General features: G+C 44.8%; 1 pseudogene; it reads left to right on the top strand.

The window, feature by feature from the left end:
• The first annotated feature begins 7818 nt into the window (after positions 1–7818).
• LOC123612589 (polyadenylate-binding protein-interacting protein 1 pseudogene) lies at positions 7819–9589 on the top strand (annotated as a pseudogene).
• Positions 9590–13278: the final 3689 nt, after the last annotated feature.

Raw genomic sequence — 13278 nt, forward strand, 5'->3', positions numbered from 1 at the left:
GAAATGTAAATGAATACCATAATGCCGTCCCTCCCAAGCACACTAGGAGCCCTACGATCAAGAAAATTAAAAACAACAAGTATTGGCAAAAATGTAGAGAGATTGAAACTTTTAAACATTACTTGAAAAATTGGAAAATGTTACACCCCATGTGTCCAGTTTGTCATTTCCTCAAAAAGATAAAAAAAAGTACAGTTACGTTATGGTTCAACAAGTTCACTCCTAGATATAGACCCCAAAACATTAAAAACAGGTGTTCAAACAAAAAAAGGCACACACATATTCACAGCAGCACTATTCACAGTGGCCCTGAAGGTAGAGCAATTGAAATGTCCATCAAAGGCTAAATAGATAAACAATAGGCTACATCCATAAACTGCCATGTTATTCTGCCATATGAAGGAATAAACTGGTACAGCCAAGGTGGAGAACCATATAGAAGTTGCTCAAAAACTTACACATGGGGTTGACATGTGATCCATCAATGCCACTTCAGGATATATGTTCAAAATATCTGAAAGCAGGAACTGGAAGAGAAATGAGTACACCCATATCCGTGGCAGCACTAATCACAACAGCAAAGGGTGGAAACAACTCACCTGTCCATCAGCAAGTGAATGGATAAACTACATGTGGTGTACACACAGTGGGGTACTGCACAGACTTAAAAACTAAGGAAATTATGACATGCGCTGCAACGTGAATAAATCTTGAAGTCACTATGCTAAATGAAATAAGCCAGACACAGAAGGACAAATATTACAGGATTCCCCTTGTACAAGGCATCCAGAGAAGTCAAATGCAGAGATAGAAAGAGTGTCACTGCCAGGGGCTGAGGGGAGTCAGTGTTTACTGGATACAGGGTTTCACTTGGGGGAAGTGAGTAAGTTCTGGAGACGGACGGTGAGGCATCTGTACAACAATGTGAATCTAGTTAATACCATAGACCTGCATAGTTAAATGGTTTAAGTGGTAAATGTTATCTTCTGTATTTTTAATGACAATGAAAAATGTGAATGAATCACTAATGACTCAAATTGGATAAAGATTGAAAACATTCGAAGTGAAAGGAGACACACAGAAGAGGCCACCCATATCGTATTCATCTTGTGCACCTTAAATCCATTAAGATTTTGAAAAAGAGGGAAACTCTCAGTAATCATTTCAGAAAAAGAAAACTGGCACAGGATGGAAAAAGGATTTCCATAAGTTGGCGCATAGGGGAAGGCTGAAGTGGGCCTGTGGATGGGGTTACAAGATGAGCCATGCAATCTCTTCACTTGGGGTTTATGTGCTGGTTCCCTGGGGGAGTATCCCAGTGTTAGGTAAAACCCACTGGAGTGTTCCATGTGAGGTGGCAAATGTGAGCACTGCGTAATGCTATTTAAAGTATTTTATATGCAACTTTATAACAAAACTTTATAAGAAACTTTATTAGAAACTATATTACTTTTGAAAACAAGCATGTCAATACCACACCAAAAAAGCAGAGAAGACATCAGATTTCCCTATTTCCAGTTCACCCAAAGTGCTGATGCTCATCGCCCTTGCAGGAGTCCACATGTAACTTAGAGGCACTGTAGGAAGATTAGGAGCCACTGTGTCTTAGGTATTGTGGGGGACCTGGATGGAGTCCAAACAGGGTGACTTCTGATTTCTAGTTTTCCACATCAAACCATCAAAAAACTCTTAGAACTAATAAATCATTTCAGTAAAGCTACAAGGTACAAAATCAACACACAAAAATCAGTTGTCTTTCTATACGTTAATAATGAAACATCAGAAAGAGACTTTTTTAAAATCCCATTTACAATTGCACCCAAAAAATATCTAGCAATAAATTGAATCAAGGCTGTGAAAGACCTGCACACTGAAAATTCTAAGACACTGAGGAAAGAAACTGAACAGACGCAAATAAATGGAAGGATACCCTGTGCTCACGGACAGAAAGAATTAATATGGTTAAAATGTCCATTCTACCCAAAGCAGTGCTCAGACTCAAAGCAAGCCTCGTCAAATCACTGTGCCCTCCACCAGAAAACAACAGAACACTGTGAATTGACTATACTTCAATAAAATAAAATAAACTTCAGTGGTATTTTTCACAGAAATGGAACAAACATTCCTAACATTCATGTGGAAACACAAAGGACCCTGAACAGCCAGAGAGATTCTACAAAAGGGAAACAGGCTGGAGGCATCTCCTTCCATGGCTTCACACGGCATTACAAAAGCACAGTCACCAAAACTTTGTGGAATTGGCACAACGACAGGGAAAAGGACCAGAGAGAGTCTGCAAACAAACCTACGGGTGTGTGGTCAATTAACTCACAAGAAAGGAGCCAGGAACCTGCACTGGGAAAAGGACAGCCTCCTTACCGAACGGTGCTGGGAAAACTGGACACCACATGGCAAAGAAGGACATGGCACACTCTCTGCACCACACACAAAACCTGACTAAACCCCACAGCTTCCCACATCCAGCCCTTCCTCCCCTGGGGCCTCTGAGGAGGGCCTCCCCTCAGCAGTCAGCCCCTCACGGGAAACCTCTCCTCACTTTCCCTCATTTTTCTTTCCTCCTCACCTTCCCTTCAGTGCAGCACCTCCTATTGGGCCCTGAGGAGGCTGGGCTCCAGTCAGCGGGGACATAACCCCCTGTTGTCCCAAAGCCCCAGCAGGTCCAGAGGAGAAGCGGCTCAAGTCAGCTGCGCAGGACGCCAGATCCTCAGGCAGAACGCACGCGAGTTCCCGCCACAGCTGGGGGAGGCGGGCTCTGGGCCCCACCAGCCAATGGGAAAGCGCGGACCCAGCCGCCCTCACAGCCATTGGAGGCCACGCCCTGACAGCGGCTCTGCTCAATCCTTTAAACTGGAAATTCAAACTGAAATAGAGCCATCTATTCTATCTATAGAATCCATATCTTCTCCAAATACTTAAGAAACAATTAACTGGAAGCCATACAGAATGAAGTGAATGGAGACACAAACTTTAAACCTTACACCCTTGTTTACTGAGCGTTCATGATAATCTGCCGTAAATGACTTCCTCCCTCCACAAGGCCTTGCTTTTGTTTTTAGCTGAAGGTGATATTTAAGGTGATGCCTCTGGCCATTTCAGGAAGGGAGTCAGTGTTCATGGGTGTCTCCCCTGTATACAGGAGGTATGCATGTTATTCAACTTGCTTTTCTTTCTCCCTGTAATCTGTCTTATTAGGGGGTGAGGGCGGTGTTAAACAAGAACCTAGAAGGGGAGAGGGAAAACTGATTTTCCTCCCATACACATGCAATGGAATACTACTCAGCAATAGAAATTAAACTGTCAACCCACAGAAAGGCACAGGTAAGTCTTACTTGTATGTTACTAAGTGAAAGAATCCAGTCTGAGGAGGCTGCACACAGTAGGACCCTATTTATGACAATCATGGAAAAGGCACAATTATATACATAAGCAGATCATAGGGTGGGGTTGGGGCGCTGAATTATCCCATGTGAAACTTTAGCTTGGTGTCACTATAAGTATGTCTAAGCCCACACCTTTGTACAGCCCAAAGGTCAATCATAATCTACTCAAATTTAGCTATTTAGGGTGTACCAGCATCGCAAGATGGAACACACAATGTGACAGAATCTAACTGTATTAGAAATAGGTGTAAAAACTCAGTCGGTGGCGGGTCAAAAGGTGCTGACCTAAGTTAACTTTGGAAATGCACAGAATCATTCTGCAAAGGCAGAATGGACCATTGTTAACCTGTGGGCTTTATATTACAAAGTTCTTTTCAGGGTGTAGTAGCTAACAATTCTGAAACCACTGTGAATGGAACCTGGAAAAGAGAAATGAGTTGATAAAGGGCAGGTGGTGGGAGCCAGGCTTCTCACTGTGGGAATGGGAAGTCACAGATAAGCAAGGGGAGAGCCTTGGCCCCCATATTCCTGAATCTGAGCTTCCTGGACAGATGGTGTGGGGAGTGGACTGGGAGGGGGAAGGCACAGTTCTTTACCCTGGGAAGGTCCTGCAGATGTAGGAACCTCACACCCCTTCCTTCCCCCATACCTGCTGGAAACACTCAGGCCTTTGAAATCAGCTAATGCAGCTTTTAAGACATTCTCACCCCCAGGCAGCTAAAGGAGCATGAGGGTCTTGCACTACCCCAAGCTGTCCCAGAATCCAGGCCCTGGAGGGTGGATCCAGGATGGAGTGCCTGGATCTCTGACCAGCAGTCCAAAGCAAGGAAGAAGACCAGTCCTGAGGGCAGGGGTCTCCTGAAGCCTGTGAGCCCGGTGCCCTGATGGGATTCATTCCCTGTGGTGACATGGGCGGGGCCTGCAGTGGTTCTGTTTTCCACCTGTGCCCCTTGAATGAGGTCAGGGCAGAACTGGACTCAGGGATCCCCTGGCAGTGTTTCAGTCTCACACAGTGGCTTTATAAAGGAACAGGAGAGTGAAGCTGAGCACCTGACAACCAATTCTCTCTGGCTCTGAGCTGCTTCCATCAGGACCACAGTCCCCTGCATGGAGTCTACTGTAACCCACCTGCCCTGACCTGGGCTCTCCCCTTCCTCCCTGGACCCCTCTCCCAGGCCTGATGCATCTGTCCAAACACTGTGTCCCCCTCTCACTTTGGGGTTAGTATGTCTGCTGTAACCCACCAGCCCCCACCCAGCCTCTCCTCTTCCTCCCTGGACCCCACTCCCAGGCCAGATGCATCTGTCTAAACCCTGCATCACCCTCTCACCTTGAGGCTGACAGGCTCCACACAGGACTGTTGTCCTGCTGCTCCCCACACCCCAGGAGGCAGCCCCACCTTCCCTGTTTGCTGAGCCAAGGCACCTGGGGCTTCCTAGTCCCCCACTTTCCTTGTGCCTTGGTGACTGTCAGCTCTTCCTCCCAAAATCCCAGGTGGTGTTTTGCAGAAATTGACAACCAATCTAAAATTCATATGGAAAAGGCAAGGGGCTCAGACTAGATCAAGGAATCCTGAAAAAGAAAAACAAATTTGTAGGTATGGAAAGCCAGGCAGAATCCCATAGTTGGTATAAAGACACTTTAAGCTGAAGACACCTGAGATTTAGATGCAGGAAAAAAAAGCCTGCTTGGAGCTCTCCTTATCTGAATAAAAGCAGAAATTTCTGAGGAATGACTACGGGTATCAATTACCTCATCAGAGTGGCTTCTATTCCCAGAAAAGAGACCAACAGTCAACCTACCATAAATCCCTTCGGTGGAATGTTTTAGGACCCGGAAGAAGAGGCAAAGACCACTCATCTGTGTACAGACACAGATTATGTGTGCAGACATAACAACATGGGTACAGGTCCATGTAGACAACGGATTATGCTGCCATCAAGCCATCAGCCACTGCAGCAGCCCCCTTGCAAAGGTGCACCCTGAGGGGAATTTAGGATGGGAAAAAAAAAAAAATACTGACCCTAGACAGTTAAGAACCACTTCAAATGAATAATTTCAGTGAGCCCAGATTCTTGAATCTTCCCATGCACAGAAAAACACTAAGATCCTTAACCTGAGATGTATGTTTTTCATTATTAGCAATATTTTAATGTTTGAAGACTTTTTTTTTTTCCAGCAGATCTCTTACATCACCTGGCTCCTCCCTTACCTCTTTGGAGCAGTTCCTCAGAGCTACATGAGGAGCTCTTTCCAAGCTATAGTCCTCAGCCACATCCCCAAGTAAAACATAATTCCCAACTTCTAGGTTGTGCTTTTTTTCATTAGACACCTGCAAACATGAGAGTATCGAACGGGGCCTGGGGTTCCTTTCCAACACTTCCCAAACATGGTTCCACAGAGCACACAAATGGAGAACTACCGGCATCTGGACCATAATCAGCTTTCATTAACAATAAGAAGTGAGCTGCCCACGCCTTTCCAGAGCTACATCTTCCTCAGCCAGCATCCCGGCCCCTGTCTTACTTCTGCATTGCCCTGTTCCTTGTGCTCACATTCCAGAGCTAGCACAAGACAGAAAAAGATGGCAGTACTGAGTCATTCACACTTTTCTTAAATTGAAAGATAGTCCATTACAATGTTGTGTCACTCTTGGGGCACAGTGTAATAGTTCAGTCATACATATACATACATATATTCCTTTTCATATTCTTTTCCATGATAGGTTACTGCAGGGTATTGAATATAGTTCCCTGTGCTCTACATTAGAACTTGTTTTTTTATACATAGTAGTTAGTATCTGCAAATCTCGAACTCTCAATTTATCCTTTTCCACCCCTTTTCCCCTGCTTCATTTCTATAAGTTTGTCTTCTATGTCTGTGTCTGTTTCTGTTTTATAAATAAGTTCATTTGTCTTTTTAAAAAACACTCCACATATAAGTGATATTATGTGGAATTTTTCTTTCTCTTTCTGGCTTACTTCACTTAAAGTGATACTCTCCAGGTCCATCCATGTTGCTGCAAATGGCATTACTGTGTTCTTTTCTATGGCTGAGTAGTATCTCATTGTATAAATATACCACAACTTCTTTAACCAGCCATCTGTTGATGGACATTTAGGCTGTTTCCATGTCTTGGCTGTTGTAAATAGTGCTGCTATGAACACTGGGGTACATGTGTCTTTCCAAATTAAAGTTGTCTCTGGATATGTGTCCAGGAGTCATTCACACTTATTGGTGCCTGTAATGCCTGGGCCTGTGTTAGGCAACAGGCAGCCAGAGTCAAACTTTAGATAATTTGTACAATAAAGGGGCAGGTAATTTATATGATAAAATAGACTATTGCTGCTACTCTAACATTCTCTTCCCAAATCTAAGGGGACTCAAAGGTAAATAATGAAACAATTAAATGCTTTGGGAGTGGAAGCAGAGAGCAAAACTATATCTTTCTGTGGCTGTCTCTTTTTTCAAGTCAAAAATTTCCACTTTAAAGGTGAGGAAGTTGAAGCCAGAGAGAAGAAAATCTGCATGTAAGGTCCAAAGCAGTGCACTGAGATCTCTGACATAACCAGCCTGAGACTAGCCCATTGCCATCAGCAACCAGAAAGATGACCAAACATATGAAGCAAATGTTCTCAGAAACTGCACATCAGGCAGAGAGGACTGTGATCCTCGAGGGGAGAGATATAAAATGGTCCTGCTGTGATGGCTTAAATAGGCCCACAAATTCCTTGATCATTTCTTCAAGAGGGAGAGCCTAATTCCTCTACCCTTGAGTGTGGGCTGAATTTGGAGTTTTGCATTTAACAGAAAATCCTGTGACATAGCCAGAAATAGAAAGGAAAATGCTATATGATATTGCTTATATGTGGAATCTTAAAAAAAAAAAAAAGTCACAAATGAACTTAATGACAAAACAGAAACAGACTCACAGACATAGAGAACAAACTTATGGTTACCAGGGGGTAAACAGGGTGGGAAGGGATAAATCAGGAGTTCAAAATTTGCACTTCTTGGGGAGTGATGGAAATGTTAGCTATCTTGACTGTAGTGCTGGTTTCGTGGGTGTATACATCTATCAAAATTCATCAGATTGTACATTTGAAATATGTGTAGTTTGCTGTACAGGAACCATACTACAGAAAAGGTGTTAAAAACTAAAAATAAAATAAATATTAAAAAGCATGTGATGTTTGAACTTTGGAGAACAGGTCTAAGGCACAGGATATACCTCCTTGCTGTCTCTCTTGGCTCACAGACTCTGGGGGATGCCTGGAGCCACACACTGTGAGCACACTCAAGCAAACGCATGCAGGGAACCAGGAGGAACTGCCCTCCACCAGCAATAACGTACCAGGCAAAGGAGTAACACTCACCTTAGAGGCAGATCCTCCAGCACCAGATGATAATGATGACGATGACCTGGCTGCAACTTCGTAAGAGGTCATGGGTCAGAACCACCCAGCTAACCCCCTCCTGGATACTGAACCCACAGAAACTGTGAGAGAACATAAGTGTTTGCTAAGTTGATAAACTGCATGGTAATTTGCTATGCAGCAAATTTCATACAAATTTTGGTACCTATAGCAGTAGGTTGTTATAACAAAAGCCTAAAATGTGGGAGTGGCTTTGATATCAGGCAGCGGGAGAAAGCGAAAAGGATTTCAGAAGTGCTAGTGAAAGCTTGACTTGGTGTGAACATACTATTAATAGAAGCCCTTATTTTGAAGAGCCTGTTGGTGAGGACTTAAAGGATAGTATCAAAAATTCTGACTACAAACTAGAGGAAAGAGTACCTTTGTTATGTAGTGTCAGAAAGTTTAGGAACACTGTTCCTACAGTAATGTGGAAAGATGAAAATGAGCCCAAGCATTGGGTGAACTAGCTAAGATTTCCAGAAAGTACTGAGTGTCTCCTAGCTGCTTCTTCCTTGCTGCTTAAACTAAATGGCAAAAAGGAGAGAGAGAGCTAAAAGAAGGACTATTGAACAAAGAGGGGCCAGGGGATGGTTTGGGGAATTCTCTGTCTCTCCAGATAACATAAAATGCTAAAATTTAGAAATGGACTATAAGCACTTCTCTCCAAGAACCACCCTGTAGGGGAGCCCTCCTGGGAGCAAGATGAATTCACAGGTTGACACCTCACTGCAGAGCTCGGGGTCAGCACTGGCTAAGCCCCGGGTGGTTGTGGCTCCTTATTCATGTCGAAGCAATTTGTCCCTCTGATTATACGGAATCCTATGAGGGTGGTTGTGAGGATTGTCCCACTCTATATGAATATGCCCAGGAATTTTTGAATCATCTTACAAACCATTTCATAGGTTTGGAAGCTGAAACTGAATGGTTTGCACAGTGAATGGCTGTGTTACAACAGATGATGTTTTGCAAGAACATGGGGAAGTCATGTATCAACAGGCCACATCTATCTCAAATCCTCTTACATGAGAGCTAGCAATAGGAAACTTCCGGAGAGTGGCAGTTTCCACCAATTGCTACTTTAAAGATACCAGAATCAATATGAAGTTAAGGAACAAGCTGCAAAAAGGATGAAGTAACTTGACTGTATGCTTTTGTACTCTTCCTGGTAGAACTTTATCTTAACCTGGAGATCAAGGGAACAAATGGACCAGGTTATGAGAGCAGGTCTTCTTCAGGCTGTCTTCAGGGGTTGTTGGATGTCCTTTTTTCTAACCCTCCGGGCAACAACTTAATTTGTGCAGTGCTGTTACTGAAGTTGACAGGGTCATTTTGGAAGATGCTGGAAGGAAAAAGGAAAGACTGGTATGCAAGAAATTATTCACAGAATTGAAAATATCACCCTAGATGCAAATGGCCAGAGAGATAAATCAGACGCTCGTGAAGCTTGCAGAACGCTGGTCGGGTAACTGGGGCGGAGCCCATGAACCTCAGCAGAGAAGTGGCACCTGAAGGTGAGACTATGCTATGCGTGAAGCGATGTTCTGCACATCTGGTGGCTCTCCTTTCCCTGCAGTTCTTCCAGCTTGTTGGGAGAAATACTGAGAATGACTTGAAAGAGAAGACTTTTTTCCAGATTATGAAGAAAATGGAACAGATTTATCAGGGGCTGGTGATCTGCACTTGGGTGATACTGATGATGAGATGGACTCAGAGATCAAAGAAACTTATGAACAGCTTGGTTTGGCATCAGAGCATAAGCAAAAACAGTAAAGCTAAATTTCAGCATATCAGTTTCATAAAACTATTTAGCTTGTGGTGACTTAACAGAACACAGGAAAGCAAGAACATGTGTTACTCTCATACCAAGTCAAGGATGTTGAGTTATGTTGCTAATGAATACAACTTTAATTTTGTTTAACAGTATCTCCCCAAATAATCTTTATTACCTCCCCCTGAAAAAAGAATTCTAAACAAAGATAAAATGCAGGGCATGGTCAGGAAAATGTATGAGTGGAAAGTCCTTTGTTAAGACAGCATACATATCAGAGTGGTGCCTCAGTGGTGCCTTACAAAACACAGTCAGACAGAAAGCTCCTTTCACATAAGAAGTCCTAAGTAGCTAGTGAATATTTGTAAAGACTGTAGACTGTCAAGTTGATTTTTAAAAACACATGCAATTCTGATTTTTTTCACAGCTATACGACTTCAGGACTTTTCATACAACAGGAAAGGCACAGGGTACATCAAAATGTCAAAATACCAGACTCAGTTGCCCCATGTTCACTCCCCGCCCCTCCCTCGAGCGGAACCCAATTACTCTAATGTAAGGTTCAGGAGGAAGCTGCATTGAGAAAAACACAAAAACTTATTACAACCAACTAGGCCCAAGACTGCAGAGGATCTGACTTCCAGGAGACCTTGAGCCTTATTACACGCTCACTGTGATATAATAGCATGCTAACTGACACACCCAGCAGCACCGGGACAGTTGACAATTGCTATGACAACAACCCAAAACTCCCACACAAGGAGTGAAAAGGAGTTGCATCAGTGTCGAGTCAAACCACATCCCTGTTAAGCTACGAATACTCCTCCCACTCTTTCCAATCTCCACCCACCCAACCCTGACCTGACCCTCAACCGTGCCCCTTCACTTCGACCCTCCTATATATTTGGTGTCTGTAGCCTAATTGGGTTGAGAAGCTGATCTGTGAGCTGGGTTACCAATTTGCCAGCCTTTGGCCACTGAGTAAAGCTTGTGCTGCTCCTGTCTCAGCATCTGTCTCATTATTGGCTGCATGAACCTGATCAGAGAAAGAACCTCCCTGGCCAAGGCAGGTCCTGGCCCCCACTAGGACCCAGGCATGGGTCCTGTTAACCAATTCTGTAACAAATGGGAGGGAGAAACAAGAGGGTGCTAGGTGGGAAACACAGTGGAAGAGCTCTCAAGCCCTGGGGCTGGCAGGGAATCACAGAGGTTTAAAGTTTGGGTTGGGCAGAAACCTGGGGTTGAGACGCAGATGCCTCTGGCACCAGGTGACCATCACTGACATGAGAACCCAGATGCCAGGGGAAAGGACTCAGGGCCCCATAGGAGCACACAGAGACACAGTCAGCTGGCAACTGGGGGAGTCCCCCAGCCTCAGTCCACCCTGCAAAAACGGGACAGGCCCATGGCACACCATTTGTCCAGGTCACTGCAGGTCCGCTCTCATGGGTCCTGATTGCCCACCTTTGAGGGGGAAAATGAGAGCAGGAAAGGGTGGCACCAGAATGGCCACCAACCAGGTAACAAATTTCAGGCTTAGGAAATATGCCTCCACTGACAATGAACCAGGTTGGATTACTGTGGCCCCGGCATTGCAGTCCAGGGGTGCAAGGAGGATTCTGGGTGCTGAAGTCCCATGGTGGGGGCACACTGAGGATTCTGGGTACTGTAGTACCAAGATGAGCAGAAATGCCAAGGATTCTGGGTGCTGTAGTCCCAGAATGGGCTGAGGTGGGGAGTGGGTAACATACTGAGACCAGTGGGTACTGTAGCCCCAAGATGGGGGCACACCAAGGATTCTGGGTACTGTAGTCCCAGGCCATACAAGATTCTGGGTGCTATGGTTTGGGCCTCTCCAGGTGCTTTGGTCATGCTCCCTGTTCCCCATCTATCATGCTGACAAGCAGTACTCCCCACTCCTCTCTCCTGCATGTTTTTCCCGCAGAGAAAGGGGGCTGTGCAAGGCTGACCCTGTGGAAGGCCTGGTGGGGTGGAGCCCTTGCAGGCCTCAGGCCCAGTATTTCTGCTGCAGGGAGGAGAGGAGACTCCAAAAGCACAGGGAAAGGCGATGGGGTGTGGTGCTGCCAAGGACCCCAGATCTGGGTGCCACCTGGTTTGTTATCTCTCTTAGCAAGCTAAGAGGCTGCAATGCTGAAGGCCCTTTTGTCAGTCCCATGGATGTAGAGAATTGAAACTTCCCAAGGTGCTCTCTACACTGCTCAGGGAGCTGTTGAATTGCCCAGCAGCATAGCCAGCTTAGTAACTGGCAACAGGGGCTTGACAGGCTCAGGCTGGCCTGAGCTGGAGGACCATGAATGCCTGCCCAGATGGTCAGAAGTCAAGGGCTGTCCTACCTGACTTGACTATCCCTTGATGCCCACTCAGATGGGACAAAAGATCCAGCCAGTTCCAGGAGGGGCCCATCAGCACGCACAAAGGGAGCACCTGGGGGCTGGAAGGTCCCTCCACCCGGTTCTGTGTACAGCCACACTTGTCTACTGAGTGTTCTGGGTGCCAATGCTGTGCTGGAACCTGGGGCTGTGCAGGCAGAGTGGGGACAGCAATGTCTTGCCCAGGTGAGAGGGCAGAGGAAAACACTGTGTGACTTCTGAGGCCCCACAAGCCTTGACTGAGGTTGAGTTGGATTTGAAACAGTCAGTGACAAGAACAAACATTTCATTCTTCTCTCAGAGCCCAGGACAGGGGAGCAGAAAAACAGTGGTAGAGTCAACTCCCTGACTCATGTGTTCTCCTGGGCTAATCCTGCCCATCCTGGGGACCTCAGAGAGATGGAGAGGAAAGAGAAGGAAGTGGGCCAGTGATGCTTAAATCTAACTTTTCTAACCCTAATGCTCTAAATCTAAAACCCTCACCTATACCCAAATCACCTAACCAATAACCCTATACCTTAATCCCAGGCCCCTAGACCCTTGGCCCTGACCCATAAACTCAAAACACTGACACTTCCCCTCATCCTGACCCTCCAACCCTGACTCTACAATCCCTACAATAATCCTAAATGCCGACACTGGCCCTGACCCAGGACTAAACACTAGCCTTAGTCTAGCCCTGACTCATACCCATGCCTTACCCTAAACCAATACCTTAACCCTAAATTTAACCCATACCCATTAACCATAACAAGTTTAAAAAAAAAAAAAAAAAAAAAAAAAAAAAGGACCGTGCACTACAAGCATCTCTACACCAGAAACCCAGGTTTTTCAACATATTAAAACCAAGCAATGTAATATACCATAGTCACTATGTGACATAAAAACACATGGTTATGTCAATTGATACAGAAAAAAACTTTACACAAAATTCAGTGCTGTTTCACATTCATAAACACTCAAGACAGTAAAAGGAAATTTGTTCAACATGATAAAATCCATTATGCAAAACCCGTAGCAAACTTCATGCTCAATGCTGAAGAACTGAAAGGTTTACTCCAGAAATCAAGAACAAGGCCATGATGCTGGCTTTCCCCACTGTTACTCAGTATTGCACTGGAATATCTGCACCGAGCAATGAGGAAAGAAGGAAGATGCAACCACATGTGAAAGGAAAAAGTAAAACAGCTTCTATTCAAAGACACAATTCACATCATCTTATATATAGACCCTCCTAAAGAATCAACTAAAGACTATTTGAGCTTCTAAACTAATTCAGCAAGAGTAGAACAAAACATCAA

This window comes from Camelus bactrianus, chromosome 9, assembly GCF_048773025.1.
Source record: "Camelus bactrianus isolate YW-2024 breed Bactrian camel chromosome 9, ASM4877302v1, whole genome shotgun sequence".
In the NCBI taxonomy this organism is placed as follows: Eukaryota; Metazoa; Chordata; class Mammalia; order Artiodactyla; family Camelidae; genus Camelus; species Camelus bactrianus.